Below are 14637 nucleotides of genomic sequence, written 5' to 3'. Positions count from 1 at the left end.
AGGTTCATGTGAGTTTGAATAGTTAAGATGTACTAAGCCTTGGAAAGGAGTTAAACTTGTCAAAGAATTGCATATCATTGAAGAAATACAGAAAACATTCCAGATACAAAGTATCATAATAATCATCAGGGTTTTATCTGCTGGTATGTAGATAAATGTTTAAATATTGGCTCACTGGGCAAAATGTAGACATGACACATTTTAAAATTAATCTGCATTGATATTTGCTCTATCACTTTCTTAAATGTAGACAATCAACAAAACAGTAAATCAAGCCCTAATTTGTAGCAATTGCTTATTTTTAGGTGTGAACACTCATAGCAAAAATTTTAAACTGGTTCCCTAGCCAGTTTGAGCTGGCTCTAGTACTTTGTCAACTGCATTAAAAAGCTGGTGTACTATCCTAGATGGATATGTCCTGAAGTAAATTTTGCATTTTGACATTGCCTCAGAAAGAACAATGTTTTAGAATCCAGGAATATTTCCAATATTAAAATGCAATATTGTTATGATAATGTTAACACTTGCATAGGCTTTAATATTTCCAGGAATCACTTCTCCTCCATATTCTGACTCTTCTAATCAGGATTTTTTTTAATGCTTTGCCTTTAATACATTAATCTTTGGGCATGTTTGAGAACTTTAAATTTCAAGTGGGCATTGTTCAGAAAATTCTGAGACAGTGAAGAGGCAATGCAAAATTAAAAGGTATTGGAAATCATTTCAAACTGACAAAAAAGAGAAAAGAAATTGTTGGGAATTTTATTTCTACTGAAGATATTTGCAAAAATAACAACCAATGATGGATATGATTATGTAAGAGTCCTGGTGCGAAGGGCTTGAACTAGATGTTTTACAGAAATACTGATGTCATTAATGACTTGAGCCTTGTATGCCTTCCAAATTCAGGAACAGAAGAAGCTAATGTTGGATAAGAACTAGAAGGTGGGGTGTTATTCTATGACAGAAGATTTAAAATCTCACAGAAGGATCCAATGCAGAAAGGCAAAAATATGAAATGCGTCTTTTTTCAGATTGTGATGCAATAAAAACTACATGTAATAAAGGGCCATGGAAAGATAGACTAAAATAAAGTAGAAACTAAATAATCTCATCTGAAAGAATGAGTGGATCAAACAACAAATCATAGAAACAATCGAAAACTTCATCCAAGAGAATAACAATAATGAGACAATATACTAAAACTTAAGGGATGCAGCAAAAGCACTTCTTAGGGGAAGTATTACATCTCTAAATGCTTACGTGAATAAAATAGAGAAAGAGGAGACCAACAAATTGGGCATGCAACTAAAAAAGCTAAAAAAAACCAAATTGAAAACCCCCAATTAAATACCAAATTAGAAATACTGAAAACCAAAGGAGAGATTAATAAAATTGGAATTAAGGAAACTATTGAAGTAATAAATAAAACTAAGAACTAGTTTTATGAAAAGACTGATAAACCATATAAACTTTTGGTTAATTTCATTTTAAAAAACAGAAAGAAAGAAAAAAAATCCAATTTATAGTATCAAAAATGAAAAGTGTGAATTCATCACCAATGAAGGGGAAGTTATAACAATAATTAAGAACTATTTTGCCCAACTGTACGCCCATAAATATTACAATCTTAAGGAAATGGATGAATATTTACAAAATATAAATTGCCTAGATTAACAGAAGAGGAAATATAATACTTAAATATCCCCATCTCAAAAGTTAAATTGAACAAGCCATCAGTGAACCCCCTAGGGAAAAAAAAAAACCAAACCTCCAGGACCAGATGGATTTACAAGTGAATTCTATCAAACATTTAAAGAGCAATTAATCCCAATTCTACATAGACTATTTGGGAAAATAGGCAAAAGAGTCTTACTAAATTCTTTTTTATGATACAAATATGGTACTTATACCTCTACTGGGAAGAGTCAAAACAGAGAAAGAAAATTATAGCAAAATTTCCTTAATGAATATGGATGCAAAAATTTTAAATAAAATATTAGCAAAAATATTACAGCAACTAATCACGAAAATAATACACTATTAGCAGGTAGGATTTATTCCAGGAATGCAGGACTGGCTCAATATTAGGAAAGCCATAGACATAATGAATCATATTAACAACAAAACTAACAGAAATCATATGCTTATCTTCAGAGTCTTCCTTAAAACGATATGTAGCAAGTACCAAAAACCATCAGCAAGCATTATATGTAATGGGGATAAGCTAGAAGCATTCCCAATAAGATCAGGGTGAAACAAGGATGTCCATTATCACCCCTGTTATTCAATATGGTACTAGAAATGTTAACTTTAGCAATAAGAGAAGAAAAAAGAAATTGAAGGAATTAGAATAGGCCAAAAAAGAAACAAAGCTATCACTCTTTGAAGGTGATATGATGGTGTACCTAGAGGATCTTAGAGAATCAAGTAAAACCTGCTTGAAATAATAAATAACTTTCACAAAGTTGCAGGATATAAAATAAACCCACATAAATACTCAGCATTTCTGTGTATTGCTAAAAACACACAAAAGCAAGAGGTAGAAAGGTAACTTCCATTTAAAGTTATTGTAGACATTATAAAATATTTGGGAGTCTGCCTACCAAAACAAACCCAGGAACTATATGAACACAATTAGAAAACACTTTTCACACAAATAAAGTTAGATCTAAATAACTGGAAAAAAATCTGTTACTCGTGTAAGCCAAGCTAACATAATAAAAATGACAATTCTACCTAAATTAATTTAATTGCCATACCAATCAAACTACCAAAAATTATTTTATTTACCTAGAAGAAAATAATAAGAAAATTGATCTGGAAGATCAAAAGACCCAGAATATGAAGTGATTTAATGCAAAGAAATGTTAGGGAAGGTGACTTGCCACACCAGATCTAAAACTGTATTATAAACCAGCAATCATCAAACTACTCAATACTGGCTAAAAAACAGACAGGTAGATCAATGGGATAGGTTATGTGCACAAGACACTGTAGTCAATGACAACAGCAATCTATTCTTTGATAAACACAAAGGCTCCAGCTTCTGGGATAAGGACTCACTATTTGACAAAAACTGCTCAGAAAACTGGAAAATAGTATGCCAGAAACTGCGTATACACCCATATCTTACAACATATACTAAAATAAAGTCAAAATGGTACATGATTTAGATATAAAGGCTGATACTATAAGCAAACTGGGAGAGCAAGGAATAGTTTACCTGTTAGATTTATGGAGAATAAAAGAATTTATGACCAAACAAGAGATAGAGAACATTATGAAATGCAAAATGGATATTCTTGATTACCTTAAATTGAAAAGTTTTTGCACAAAGCCAATGTAACAAAGATTAGGAAGGAAGCAGAAAACTGGGGAAGAATTTTTGCAAGCAGTGTCTCTGATAAAGGCCTAACTTCTAAAATATATAGAGAAGTGAATCAAATTTATAGGAATACAAATCATTCCCCAGTTGAGAAATGGTCAAAGATATGAACAAGCAATTTTCAGAGGAAGAAATTAAAGATATCTGTAGGCATAGGAAAAAATGCTCTAAATCACCATTGATTAGTGAAATGCAAATTGAAACAACTCTTAAGTACCACATCACACCTGTCAGATTGGCTAACATGACAAAACAGGAAATTTATAAATGTTGGATAAGATGTGGGAAAATACAATGTTGGTGGAGTTGTGAACTGATCCAACCATTTTGGAGAGCAATTTGGAACTATGCCCAAAGGGCTATAAAAATATGCATACCCTTTAACTCTGCAACGCCATTTCTACTGTTTATTTGATCCCAAATAGATAATACGAATGGTAAAAGAACCCACACGTATGAAAATATTTATAGCAGTTTTGTTATGATGGCAAAGAAGTGGAAATTGAGGGGATACCCATCATTTGGAGAATGGCTGTACAAGTTGTGGTAAAGGAATGTAATGGAATAATATTGTGCTTTGAGAAATGATGAACGGGCAGACTTCAGAAAACCTGGAAGACTTATATGAATTGATGTTGACTGAGGGGAGCAGAAACAGGAGAACATTATACACAGTTGCAGCCATATAGTGTGATGACTAATTTTGACTAACTTTCTGCTCAACAATGCAAAGTTCTGAGACAAATCTAAAAAGCTTATGATGGAAAATGCAATCCATATCCAGAGAAAGAACTATAGAGTCTGAATACAGATCAAAGTATACTATTTGCTCTGTCTTTCTTTTTTGTTTTGTTTGTTTTGTTTCTTCTTTCTCATGGTTCATTCCATTGGTTATAATTCTTCTTTGCAACATGACTAATGTGAAAATAGGTTTAATGTGAATGTATAAGTAAAGCCTATATCAGATTGTACTCCTTCTTGAGGAGGGGGTAGAGCATGGAGGAGAGAAATTTTGGAACTCAAAAGCTTGTGGAATGGAATATTGTAAACTAAAAATAAATAAATGATTATTAAAAAATTAGAAATCTCATAAAAGAAAGTTAGATTATATAGTGAACAGAATGGATGATGGCACCTTCTCTCAAATATGTGGCACATTTTTGTCTCATTTGTGACTACATTGGCAACATCAGCAGTTCCTCCACTCAAACCCAAATTTCCAGGAAGATTGGAGAGTTGAAAGTTAAAGGACTGAAAAAAGCAAGTTATAAGAAGTTTTTTTTTTAAATCAGCTTTTCACTCAGATGGCTGAAACATAGAGAGAAAAAAACACAAAGAGCTAACAAAAACAGATATGTTATGAGAAACATGGAGAAAATGGAGGTATTACCTACCTCCCCTTGCCTTGCTTTAGCTTGGTACAAACGACAACTACTACTAAGCATGTTCTTTCATTTAGTGAAAAGGTGAAATTGATTGATCTAACCTTATATTTTAAAGACACCTGTGGTTGACCCTATGCTGTGCATTTCCTTGTCCTTTTGTTCACAGCATGAAGGTGGGGAACATCTCTGTGACATATATAGGAGAAGATGACCTTTAACAGTCAAGGCTGAAATAATACTTCCTTGCCAGCTTCACTTCTCAGGCAATAGTTGATGGGTTTTCTCTAAGCAGGAAAATAATTACAAGCAACTTTTATGCTTCATAGCTATACTTTCAAGACAAAATTATTACAGATCAGTTTTTCATCTGCCCTGTGAGACCACAGGCCTGTTGTGACCACTAATTTTAGGTTCAAATTAGCCTTTTGGAAAAAAAAATATGCTAATTATGGATCAAAGGCAACTAAACAAGTTTTAAGAATATCAAGAAATAAGGTGGGAGAGCTCCAGAAAAAGTCAGGAACACTTTACTGCATATAAAGTCTCAGTGAGATGCCAGTAGGAACTGGGTCATTAATACAGGAGGTAAGTCTGGCATACACACAATTGGCCATAGCTCTTTAGCCAAGTAAGATAAACACAAAGTTAGCTGTAAGAGTTACAGAAAATTGAAGATGCTGCTTTTAGCAAGTCTTTGGTGGAGGAGAAGGAGGAACTTTATAGTGATCCAAAAAGAATGTATAGCATTTGTCTTCTTTTTCTGTTCATACATGTAGATGTTGGTATACTGCTATAAGTGTATAGGTTTTAGGTTACTGTCCCTGATGGAGAACAAGATAAGAGAATTCATAAGAACTAAAATTTTCTTTCTCTGTCTTTATATATATGTATGTATGTATATGCATATGTATATATGTATAGGTATATATAACACTATATATAACATACTATGTATACATAATATATATACAAACACATACATATTTACATATACTGAATTGGGTATAAGGGAAACCGGGTGATAAAAAGGTGGGCATATAAAGGACATCAGTGGTCAGGAGCAAAACAGACTTTAGAGAAGAAACAATAAAAAGTAGAGAGAAGGATAAATAGAGGAAAATAGAGATGGAGGGAAACAGACAATTAGCAATTCTAACTCCAAATGTAGAAGGAATGAGTTTACCCACAAAATGGAACAGGATATTAGAAAGGATTAGAAACCAGAATCAACAATAGGTTGCTTATAAGAAATACACTTTATTAATTTAGGCAAGTCATATTTTTGTAAATATTGATCCATTTCACTTAGATTATTCATTTTAAGGATGTATAAATGAACAAAATAATTCCTAGTGATTTTTAAAATTTGATCTTCATTGGTTATGCATTGAACATTTTCATTTTTTGATATTGCAATTTGTTTTCAGTCTTTTTTAAATCAAATTACCAATTGATTTATCCATTTTATTGTTAATTATTCATAAAATCAGGTCCCAATTTTGTTTATTAGTTCAGTAGTTTCAATGTATCAATTGTTCTTTTGATTTTCAGGATTTCCAATTTGGTGTTTAATTGGATAAGTTTTTGCATTCAACTAGGAAATAAGATACACAGGCAATGGAACGTAGAAATTTATCTTGCCTTACAAGAGGAGAAGGGAAAGGGGGATGGAAGGGAGTGGGGTGACAGAAGGGAGGGCTGAGTGGGGAATAGGGAAACCAGAATTTACGCCATCTTGGAGTGGGGGGGAGGGTAGAAATGGGGAGAAAATTCGTAACTCAAACTCTTGTGGAAGTCAATGTTGAAAACTAAATATATTAAATAAATAAATAAAATAATGTAAATAAAATAAATATAAAATAAAATATATATAAAATATATATAATGTATACTTGTAATCAGGGTGGGGCTTTTTGCTTTTTTTCTCTTAAGTGCCTTTAATGATTGGACCTTTCTTTGAATGAGGCAAGAAAAATGGTATCTTTTTGTCTTGGAGTGTTTCTCAGCATGTAATGTAATGGTAATCAGGAAAGGACTTTTTGTTGTCTTGTCCTTTGGAATGCTTAGCCAAAGTACCTTTGAGGAGTCTTGCCTTTCAAATGTAATGGCCAGAAAAATGGGACTCTTCAGTGTTCTTTGTTTGAGTGCTTCTCAGCATTAAGTTAATTGACTGCCCCAGGGCCCTGAGACCTGTTAAGGTCTGAGATTGGTGTTTGATTTTTGGGGCTCACTCATGGAAGGAGTGTTGAGACTCTGGACAAGCTATTGTAACTGACCCCCCCACTTTGCTAACCCAGACCCATTGGTACTTCTCTTTTTGGTAACTATGTATGTGATGTCTTCATGCAATAAAGCCTGACCGTTGAATATTGTTATTTGGTCCATTGACATTTTCTGTTTGTAATTTCTACTTGTATTTGCTCTGAAGTTCAGGGTGCTGGCTTTTCCTCCTGAACTAAATGAGTAATATGTGTATGTTTGATTAAAGTGAGATCGTTAACCCCTTAAAGTTACTTTCCTTAGTAAAGCAGATCAAAGAATCTGTGCTGGCAGCTCTTGTTGCTGGTCTTGTTGGGTCTTATACCCCAACAGCTGCTGCTAGCTAAATTGTTGTTACAAAGTGGCACCTTAAGTGGCTGCTTCTGAAGTGTTTAGCCCAGGACGGTAAGAGAGTCACGCAATGGGTCAGAAGAAGATTACATGGGTCATTTTGCTAGCACTGAGGCAGCACTCTGTTATTTGCCCATATTTGGATCTGGGTTGCAGTCCTGGGGCAAGGAGGAGCACTAGCAGTGGGTACAGTGCAACCTGTGCCATGGAAGCAGAGTCCTACCTTAACAAAGAGTGAAAAGTCAAGGAATTGGCTGGGAAAACGAGAAAACAATGGGAAACAAACAAACAAAAACTCTTACTATACAGCGATAAGAAAAATCAAAACACACACTCAGAAGAAAACAAAGTCAATGCTCCTACATCCAAAGACTCCAAAAAAATATGAATTGGTCTTAGGCCATGGAAGAGCTCAAAAAGGATTTTGGAAATCAAGTAGGAGAGGAAAAGGATATTCAATGGGATAGAGGACTTTCAAGCATTGAGGATGAAAGGACCAGAGATAAATAGAAAACTAGTCTTTCAAAAACTAAACTCAAGAGAATTATAAAGAGGTAAAGAGGAAAGGGAAATCATAAGGCACTTAATAAGGTTAAACTGTTTACATTCCAAATGATAGTTATAATTCTTAAGACCTTTCTCATTGTTAGGGTAGTTAGAAGGAGTATATATACATAGAGGGCACAGGTGTGAGTTGAATATGAAGGGATGATAGAAAGGGAGAAGTAGAATGGGGTAAATTTTCTCACATAAAAGAGGCAAAAAATGCTTTTATAGTGGAGAAGAAGAAGGAAGAATTAAAGGAGAGTGAGTGACCCTTACTCTCATCAGAACTGGTTCAAAGAGGGAATAGCATACATATTCAATCAGTTATAGAAATCTATCTTATCCTACAGGAAATTGGGAGGGGAAGGGGATGAGAGAAAAAGGGGGGTTATAGAAGGGAGGGCAGATTAGGAGAGGGAATAGTCAGAAGAAAAACACTTTCAAGGAGGGACAGCTTGAAAGGAGAGAGGGAATAGAATAAATGGGTCAGGAGAGAAATAGGTAGAAGCAAATCCAGTTAGCAATGGTAACTGAGAAAAACATTTCCAAGCAAGTTTCTCTGTTAAAGGTCTCATTCTTCAAACATATAGATAATTGAGTCAAATTTGCATATAACAATAAGAGCCATTCCCCAATTGATAAATGATCAAAAGATATGATCAGTTTTCAGATGAAGTAACTGATATTATCTATAGTCATACAAAAAAGTCTTCTCTCTTTGATTGATGAAATGCAAATTAAAACAATTCTGAGACAATAATGCACTGTAGGTAGAGTTGTGAACTGATTCAACCGTTCTGTAGAGAAGTTTGGAACTATGTCCAAAGGGCTATAAAACTATGAATATCTTTTGACCTAGCAATACCTAGGCCTGTATCTCAAAAGATAAAAGAAAAAACTAAAAGGAAAAGCACTTATATGTACAAAACTATTTATAGTAGCTCTTTTCTGGTGGTAAAGAATTAGAAACTGAGGTGAGGCCCATCGGTTGGGGAATGGGTGAACAAGATGTAGTATGTGATTATGATGGGACACTATTGTACTATAAGAAATGATGAGCAAGATTCTCTCAGAAAAAACTTGGAGACTTGCATGGGAAACAAAGTGAAAGGTACTATGAAAAAAGTAACAGCAATATTGTAAGATGATCAGTTTTGAATGACTTAGCTATTCTCAGCAATACAATGATCCAAGACAACTCTGAAGGACTTAAGAAGAAAAATACTATCCATCCCCAGAGAAAGAATTCATGGTGCCTGAAAACAGATTGGAGCACAATTTTTTAGTTCCTTTGTGTTTATGTTTTGTTTTTTTATAACATGACTATTATAGATATGTTTTGCATGACTACATTGAATTGCTTGCCTTCTCAATGGGGGGTAGGTGGGGAGGGAGAAAGGGAGAGAATTAGAAACTCATGTTGTTAAAAATGAATGTTAAAAAATGTTTTTACATATAACTGTGGAAAATAAAATTCTAAAAAAAAATAAAAATAAGTAAAAAACAGAGGAAGGCAGAATATTTGCAAAGAGAGCATTAGCAAAGATGCCGAAAGCTTCAGAGATGTCAAGAGGTGAAGAAAGGCCTTTGGATTTTACAGTTATGACATCATTCATAGACTAAAGAGAACAATTTCGTTAGAATGATGGAAGTCTATTTAGAAATGTTTGAGAAGTGAGTGGTAGGTGAAAAAGAGAAGGCAATGAAAATAAAAATAAACTTTTTTTTTTCTAAATTGGTTACAGAAAGAAGTCAGGATATATTCTCAGATTATAAGAAGTATAGAAAAAATGATTTTTTTAATATTCTAGAAAGGATTTTTAAGTAATTTTACTCTAAAATATGCATTTACTTAATAATTACTTTGATTCACAATGGAAACTGTGCTGCAAACTTCAGAGATGAACTTCATTCGCAAAAGAAAATATGTTTAAAATTCATTAGTTAGTGTCAGTGGAAATATCCAGTGGGAAATTTGGGAAGAACTCTTTTTTAGGGGAACTCTGTGTATCTTATCACACTATATTTTGTCTGATATATCATTTGAATATGAGACGCATACATAGGACCAAAATCTATTTTGTAACAGGGGAAACCTGATGGGCAAACAGACAATCTTCCAATGTTTTCAGGGCCAATAAGCCCAATTTTAATCTTTTAACAATCAAGCTTGGATTATACATCAGATTCTCAAAACAGCTTTATAGTTTCACAATGCCTTTTAAAGAAGGGCAGTTACAAATATCAATGTGCTCACTTGAATGCTCAAGAAACAGTGACATAGGAACATTAAACAGCTTGTTCAAACACCCATAATGAATGGAGCCAAGTGATAGTTGTGGAAAACATTAAAAAAAGAAAACCCTAAAACAAAAAAATTCTGATACTTAAAACCTCTTAGTCTTAAGAAGTCTTTTATTTTTCACAGATGAAGGAATGATAAGGATATTAATTAAGGTGTGGACAAGCTTGAATGGTTGATTCTTTGCTATCTTACATTCTCATTGGCCTCTTTATCCACCTTCCTTGCAGTGTTATGGATTTATGCATAGAACAGATGTGAGATAACATTGAGAGCCACCCTTTCAGTTTCAGAAAAGGAAACTAAGTACAAGAGAGATTAAATAACTTCCCCAAGATGACGCAAATAATTAATAGTAGAGGTAAGTTTTGAGTCCAGGCTCTGTGACTTCAGATGCTGTATCTTTTTCTGCTATGCCATGTAGTCTAGTTCTCTCAAAAATTCCACAGTTTGTACATCCTTTCATGTTCTTTAGTGGCACCTAAACAGGATAACCAGTTCCATTATGTTCTGGGATTGATTCTTTTTCAAACACTCCTGGGAAGCATGATGTTCTTAATTGGAAATAGTCAGAATTATTATTTTAAAAGTAGACTCAGCTGAATTGCTTAGAAATAGAGAGGAAAAAACAAACAAACACAGTTCTAGAAATAAGTGAAGAAGAATAAGAAAAGAAAAAAAAAAGGAAAATGTTCCTCTTATAAATTAAAATGCTTAATGGTTCACAAGCTAAAAGGAAGAGCCCTTTAGAATTTTTTATTTAGTGTTTCAGATTAGAATCTGTTGATCATTGAAAGAAATCCATTAAAGATGTGAGGGTAACACCTTAAAGAAGAAAACAGTAGCAAAGAGCTTATTTATTTTGGCAAACTCTACCCAAACATATTACCATTACACCCGATTCAACCAGTTTCCATCTGTCCCTTGACTCTACACCTTAGTAGAATTATTAGCATTAACAGTTATGTTTACCAGTGCCATTCTTTTTCCAATCTACTGGTCCTGAATAAATAACAAATTCAAAAATATCTTCAAACCTTGTAGGAGTGTATTTCTGTCCATATGTTCACATTTTCCCTGCTTCTTAAATACATTTTGGATTTTCTCACACTTTATAAAATAGGTTAGGTTTGAAGGCCATAAGTCTGCTCTCTATGAGTTGTTCTTTACAAATAATAAATGAAAAGGCATATTTAGTTAATAAATAATATAATTTTGGATTCTTTCCTATGTTATAATGACATAAATATATGACAGCAACTGCAATGCACTGCATTGAATATTTAAACTTAGATCTTCCTCAGGAGTTACATAGCAACACTTTCTACATTAAAAAAAAATAATGCCCACAACAACATGTTTCAAGGTGTTTAAAAGCCCAACACTGTACCTTTCACTCCATGCACTAGAAGTGAATGTCTGAAAGAAAAAATGGTATTTAATTTAGAAATGAGCATACTATCAGGAAAGAGGATACTGGATAAAATTTTTTTCCCATGATGTAATGATAGGGACGTCCCCTTTCAGCTTGTGACAGTGCTGACTCACTACCTCATTGCTATCTTTTTTAATGTTTTTCTTGACAATTTCTACTCTATTTTTCATTGGCCTCTTTTTTATCTGTTCAAGGAATTTTTCTCTGTTTCTGACTACTTTCATCTTTATTAGTACTTTCCCTCTCACCTAAAATGGCTTGAATTGATTTTACTGCTTCTCTTTAAATCTTTACAGAATATGCTATTTTTTTTTCAGTGAAAAGAGGAAATGCATATTTCTAGATATTCTTGGGAAGGGGAGCCAAACACACATCTTCCACCATATATTTAGTCTGAGCATCCCAAATCTATTGGAGTTGTAGAACTTAAGGAATCTTTGGGTCTTGGCCTTTGATTGTTAAATCTAATAGGTACGCATTGAAATGAATAGAATGCTGGACATGGAGTTAGGAAAATGAGTTCAAATCCACCCTAAAACCCTTCTTAGCCATGTGAACATTGGCAAGATATTTAATTTCTGTTTCATTTTCCTCATCTGGAAAATGATGATAATAATGGCACCTAACTCCCTAGGTTTTTCCAAAGGGGAAATATATATATATATATTTCTAAAAGTATTTTGCAATCCTGAAAGTACTATATAAAGTGTAGCTATAGTAAAAATAGCTATCATTGATATTATTAATTCAGTAACATAGTGATTTTCAAAAATGACCTCTATATGAGAAATTTAAAATCATTAGAAATAACTCCAAATATATAAAATAATTAATTATCCCTATAAAAGAATTTATAATGTATTAGAATTATACTTCTCTTATATCAAGAGGACATGGACTTTTCCCTTACTTTAAAGAAAGAAAAAAATAGAGATACAGAAGAGCTGCTATAAGAAGCTCTGCTTCGAATCTTAGCTTCAGGTAAGAGCAGATCTAGAAAAAATAATAAAGCAATATTAGGTGGAATGGAAGTCTAGAATTGTCCTGGTCTACCAGAAGGTTAAAAAAAAGGCCTGAAGCTATTAATTTATCTCATTCTTAGAGAAAAAGAGGGGAAATACAGAAACAAAAACTCCAGACTCCTCATTTTTTTGACAGCAAAAAGACAAAGGAGAGACAGAAGTCAAGGTCAAAGAACAAAACTACACAAGTCCTGTCTACTACTTCTGGTCCAACTCTGTTGGCTACTACCCTTTACCCTTAGGGGATTATATGCCTCTCATATATCACTTCTACCTCCAAGGGTAAGAATGACAGCGAACACTTTGCCAACAAAAATGGTCAGTTTGCAATGAGGAGAATCTGACTCCTTAGGAAGCTCTCTCTCTTATCTTAGTCCACATGACTCCTCAAGGACCATATTTGTGTATAAAGAAAATCCTTCTTCAATAATCCCATGAACACTCCTATTCTGCCAGGAATTGGCTGAGTCAGTACTGCCTCCTCTCCAAACCACTATAAGATATTTACTATTAGAAATGATTGAAAAAAGAGGGGAGTTGGAGACAAAAATATTTGGAATAAGCTGTGATATTACCAAGGAATTCAGTGTTGGGCTATCCAGTAGCATTTGAATAAAATAGTGAATTGGCCTTCCATAATTACTTAGAAAATAATAATAAAGTTACAAAGAAATTCTATATGAATAAACTTGGGGGGTGGGTCTAACTGCATAACAAGTTGCTTATTTTAAATGATTTAGCTGGTATAGTGAGTATGAAGTCTCTCTTACACACAGAAAGATTTGACTTGATTACTAATTCATTCGAAGTAGATGAAGTGATTTTGATAAGGGGGGAACAACCTAGAGGGAAAACTTTTTCAAAGTATAGTGTGCCTTTTACAATTCCTTTCACCACTAGTCACTTTGTAGACAAAAATAGAGGTATACCCATATATATACAACTCTCTCTCTCTCTCTCTCTCTCTCTTTTTCTGTCTCTGTCTCTCCATAGACATATGTAAATATTGGTGTATGCATGTAAAGATACACATATACACTTATGCATATATATAAATACACATATATAATGTATATTATATATATTATGTGTGTGACAGAGACATATATATACATACATATATATACACACACTGTGATTTAGAGAGTATTTCAACAGTATATATTTATTGTTATATCACTCATGTAAATGGTGAATATAACATAGCAGAATTGAAAACTGTGACAATGGAGATTACTCTATAATTTATTATAACTAAGTTTCCATATGTGCATTTAGATTATTATATTCTCCCCTTTGTTGTTTCATGTTTTTACTATGCTTTGAAAAATTTAAAGAATCTGTAGAATTTTAAAAATTCCATTCTCTTCATATCTGAAAAGAGTCTAGCAACTGTAATCACTGCTATCAAGCCAACATGAACTTAATAGATTTTTTAATGTTCTCCCATTCCTATACACAGCACAGCATAAAAGGTAATATTGAAATATCTCCAAGCATCTGTGCTTCACTGACATGAAAACTCAAATCATTCCTCCAGTTGTGCGTCAATAATTGCCTTAAGAACAGGATTCTTAATACATAAATTATCGGCATCATACATGATAATCCATACTCCACAGACCATTAAACAATTGTGTAAACTAGAGAATATCGACTCAAATGCAATTGGAAATGAATGTGAACTGAGATTGTTTTGCCCCAGTTCCATAAGCAGATAGAAGCCTTTCCCTGATTAAACATTCTATTTATGTGCCATTCTGCTTTAATTTTTTATTTAGTAACAACATTTGGAAGTGAACCATCAGCATCACAGATTGGAAAAATAAATCCTTAAAAGAGGTGGTTTCATTTATAAGCAATTTGTGCTATATTTTATAATAAAAATTTATTTTTCACTTTTGCCTTTGTATTGCCCCAAGGACTTACTCCTACAAATAGAGCACAAT

This window comes from Trichosurus vulpecula, chromosome 6 (genome assembly GCF_011100635.1).
Source record: "Trichosurus vulpecula isolate mTriVul1 chromosome 6, mTriVul1.pri, whole genome shotgun sequence".
Taxonomy (NCBI): Eukaryota; Metazoa; Chordata; class Mammalia; order Diprotodontia; family Phalangeridae; genus Trichosurus; species Trichosurus vulpecula.
This window is presented reverse-complemented; position numbering follows the sequence as displayed.